The sequence below is a fragment of the Atta colombica genome, unplaced genomic scaffold (assembly GCF_001594045.1).
Source record: "Atta colombica isolate Treedump-2 unplaced genomic scaffold, Acol1.0 scaffold145, whole genome shotgun sequence".
In the NCBI taxonomy this organism is placed as follows: Eukaryota; Metazoa; Arthropoda; class Insecta; order Hymenoptera; family Formicidae; genus Atta; species Atta colombica.
This window is the reverse complement of record NW_017259234.1, coordinates 241,387-246,340: the sequence shown is the minus strand read 5'-3', so window position 1 is coordinate 246,340 and position 4,954 is coordinate 241,387. Positions and strand designations below refer to the sequence as shown.

The following is a 4,954-nucleotide window of genomic DNA, read 5'->3' as shown; positions in this document are numbered from 1 at the left end:
AAATAATATATTTAAAATAATTTAAGACTCTTTCTTCTAATTTTTAAAATATCTTTTATCCCACAAATTAATATTTTTTTTAAACTACTTAAATTAATTAAGCTCTCCTACTTATTATAATTAATACATCTTCTTAATATTTTTAATTTCTTAACTCTAAACCTTCCTACTAATTTAATCTAACAATTTTCCCTATCTTCTATTTTCACCTAACGTTTACTTCCTTATCTCCTTTTACTCATCCCCCCCCCCAAATTATATAATTAAATTTAATAAATATATTAATAAAGGAAAAAAATGTATAACTAAAATCATATACTCTTTAAAACTTGAACCATAAACTTTATTTTCATAATAAATATTTCATAATAAATTTTATTTTCATAATAAATTTTCATAATAAATATTTTTCCCATAATAAACATATGAAAATAAATAGTGAATAGGCACTTCTATACATATGAAAATAAATAGTGAATAGGCACTTCTAAAAAAACAAACCAATATTAAATATTATCCTTATATCCCAATTAACAATTCTTATTAACATTAATTTTTATTAACATTTCCCCAATAAAATTTAATGATAAAGGAAAAGAAAAATTTATAATACTAAATAAAAATCACCATATAACATATAGGTAAATTTCTTCCCATACCTTTATTTAGAAACAACAACCGCCTCCCCGATCACTCATAATATAAATTTACTATATAAAACATTCCTGAAGAATAACTCATGAGAAATTATCATTACATACCTTCCTCATATCCCTACTTTATAAAAAGTTTCAATCTACATAACATTAAATTTATATGAACTACTGACGAATAAGCTATTCTTTTTATATCAACCTGAACTAAACACAGAATTCCTACAATAATTCTCCCAATAATTCTTATACATATAATAACTTTAAAAATAATATATCCGTATTTAATCCCAACTTTATAATATATCTCTATTAATCGAATTTACCCATACCTTCCTATTTTTAATAATACACCGGCTAAAACTATTGACCCATATACCGGAGCCTCTACATGAGCCTTGGGCAATCAAACATAAATAAATAGGTATTTTAATAAATAAAGTTATATAAATTATCAAAAATCCTCAAAAAATAAAATTATACCTATCTATAATTCTCACTATTAATCTAAACTTCACAGTCATGTCTTATATATATATACAGGGTGTCTCATAAGATGGAGAGCCACATTGGGAGAATGGATCAAAGGGAACAAAAAATTCTTATACTATTTTGAGATACTCGCTATAGTTTTCGAATTAGAAAAGGAAATGTCTAAGCCAATTGCGATTAAGCCGCGCTGCGCGAATTCGTAAGACGGCCCATTCGAGCGACGTCGGCGATGGCGCGCAGGGAGAGGGAAGTAGCGCTTCGTTGCCTAGCACAGCCTGGCATGGTTCTATGTGTTTCGCCGCATCGCGCCTACATTATCCAAAAATGTTATTTTAGCTGAAGTTTTCCTAATTTTTACATTTTTTATCATTATAAATCGCGTTATTTAGCACGATTAAATACGTTTTAACACAATTATAGATATATTAAGCGATGTAATTAATTAGAGCATTACGCAAAGCTGATCGTCGCGATATCTTTCCGCTTGCTTTATTGTACGACGTTTCTATTTAATTACGCTTCGAGATACATTTTGTCGCGTCGTTTTATGCTATATTTAGTCGGAGTTTTATTTTTTGAAATGTTAATGCATGTACACTGAAATTAATAATATAAGCTCGTAGATAGTCGCTACATTGTAAATCCAGATATATTATTCCATGTACAATGACGCATTTGACGGAGATTTTTTTTACATGTTTCTTACCGTTTAACAAGTTTAATCATTAGAAACGTTCTTAAATTTTATTAATCTTTAATGTTCACTGATGAATAACATTTAAATTTTCTGTCACTAAAAAGATTATTTTTGTATACGTTAATGAGATGTTTAAGTTTGTAGTAATGAAATGTATTGAAAAACACTAATTGAAAATTGAGTGTTTTAGTTTATTTTCATTAAACTATCCATCAAATTTAGTGCCCATGTTCATTACATTAAAAAAAATCTATAACTTACAAGGAAAGGGACCTAACTGCTGCTCTCCGATTTTAATGAGCAGTATGTTATTCTCCAGACAAAAATAAGCGACACGTATTTTTTTATGTGTCTATACGCACTTTTAAAGGGTGAAACACTCCTTGGAAAAAAATTTATTTTTCTTTTTTGTAGCGAATATAATTGGAAAAATCGATGTTTCTCTTTCGAAGCAAAAAAATCGCTGGAACTATGAGAGATAGAAAAAAATTTTTAAGTATGAAAATAGAATGGCTTCAAAAGTACTTTAGAACTATAATAAAAAAAAACTTTTTTATAATAGATAATAAATAATTTTTTATAATAAAAGTATTTAATCGTGCTAAATAACGCGATTTTCTTTAATCGTATAGCAAAGAAACATTTCTTTGAAGAAATTTTTCTCTAGATGTAATAAAAAAATCAAATTACAGAATGTGATGAGATGTGCAATGCAGATGCTACTCATATTCTTCCGAAAATATAAACATTTTAAATATTAAGAAAATGCTATCGTTTCCATACCACCTTGAGGTAGATAGCTTGGTGCGTTTTTTTTTAAGTGGTTTCCCCAGTAGGCCTAATTCACTCTCATTGTTTAATCAACAATTGTTTGAAATGCTTTCCTCGTGCTTGTAAACAGAGTTTACAAGGCTCTTCGAACTGTTTGCCGCGTTGCACCATGTCCGGCGTAATGTTATTAAAGGCCGCCATGATTTCATCGCGTACTTCATGTTCAAAGCTATCACGCCTATGCTCGATTAAATCTTTTATATGATCTCAAACAAAGTAATCAAGCACGTTTAAATCTGGCGACCTTGCCGGCTAGGTAATCGAACCACCACGACTCATCCACCTCTCTGGAAAATGCGTCTAATATTTGTCTTGTTCGACGGGAAAAATGTGCGGGAGCTCCATCATGCTGATAAATCAGCATTTGGCGATTATAGAGAGGAACGTTTTCGAGAAGCACTGGTAAATCATTTTCTAGAAACTCTCCGTACGCCTTTGCGTTCAGTGACGGCAAAAAATGAGGACCGATCTAAAAATTGCCAATTATAAATACATTCGAAAAAACTATGAAAGAAAAGATATTTTCTTTATAGTTTACAAGAATATTTATCACTCGGTCCTTTAACACTCCTGCCCATACGTTGATTGATACCCCAACGATATTGAAAGGCGCACTCGCGAATGGCATGTGGATTTTCGAATTGCCAGGTCAATTTCTCAAATTAAACACACCATTTGGCGTAAAGGTGGCCTCATTCGATCATAAAATATAATCGGGAAATGAAGCATTTCACCGATATTATGCAAGAAGCTCTGCATATATTTTATTGATGTTTAATCTCTGCAAAAAAGCATTGTGATTATCAAGAGTAAAAAGAATAAGTAAATACCTTTACAAAAATGAACGCGCGGTGCTTCATCTCGCTACAGCAACTGTTGCACACATTGATAATGATACGGCTGTAAATTATTTCACCGTAAAATGCGATGCACTATACATCGCGGTAAACAGAGTGCACGAGCTGCACGACGCACACTAGTCCCAAGATTTTCATCGAACATCTGAAGGACTTCTTCTTCGCGACTGATATTGTGACGTACCGATGGACCGTAGTTTCGCATATCCCGCAGGAGACTTCTTGTTTCCTTCGCCTGTAAGATACATCTTTTAATGGCCTTTGACGAAGGATGCCATTCGCGATTAGGAAATCGTTCCGCATAAATACGCGCCGCGAATTGAGCATTTTCATCGGCCATCCCGTAACAGATAATCATATCTGTATATTCTATCGTATTATGACATTTTTATAAGCGTTGTCAATGAACACAGGTCAACACAAGTATGCAATTGGTGACAAACGAACAAAAAACATTTAACAATTGAAAACATTAGACATTCGAGAATTTTTTATAAAGAGGAACATCTTCGAGATTGTTAAATGTTTTTTTCTCGTTCATCACCAACTTAACATTAAAGATTAATAAAATTTAAGAACATTTCTAATGATGTACAATTAAACTTGTTAAACGGTAAGAAACATGTGAAAAAAAATCTCAGTCAAAAATGCGTCAAATGCGTTATTGTACATGAAATAATACATCTGGATTTACAATATAGCGACTATCTACGCGAGCTTATACTATAATTTCAGTGTACATGCATTAACATGTCAAAAAATAAAACTCCGATTAAATATAGCATAAAACGACGAAATGTATCTCGAAGCATAATTAAATAGAAACATCGTATAATAAAGCAAGCGGAAAGATATCGCGACGATCAGCATATGCTTTGCGTAATGCTCTAATTAATTACATCGCTTAACATATCTATAATTGTAATATCTATTAAAACGTATTTAATCGTGCTAAATAACGCGATTTATAATGATAAGAAATGTATAAGGAAAAGCTTTTAGCTTCAGCTAAAATAACATTTTTGGATAATATAGGCGCGATGCGGTGAAACACATAGAACCATGCCAGGCTGTGCTAGGCAACGAAGCGCTACTTCCCTCTCCCTGCGCGCCGTCGCCGACGTCGCTCGAATGGGCCGTCCTACGAATTCGCGCGACGCGGCTTAATCGCATATTGACATTTCCTTTTCTAATTCGAAAACTATAGCGAGTATCTCAAAATAATATAAGAATTTTTTGTTCCCTTTGATCCATTCTCCACTCCCAATGTGGTTCGTACCCATCTTATGAAACATCTTGTATATTAAAAATATAAACTAATAATGGAAATGAAATTAATAATATATATATTATTATATAATATCCAGCATTTAATCGCTCTGGGTTCCTTCCTCAATAAATAATTAAAAAAAAAGTAGGAATTA

The 4,954-nt window shown here is 31.7% G+C and overlaps 1 pseudogene; it reads right to left on the bottom strand.

Annotated features, from left to right (window-relative positions):
- Window positions 1-612: 612 nt before the first annotated feature.
- LOC108685033 lies at window positions 613-4,952 on the bottom strand (annotated as a pseudogene).
- Window positions 4,953-4,954: the final 2 nt, after the last annotated feature.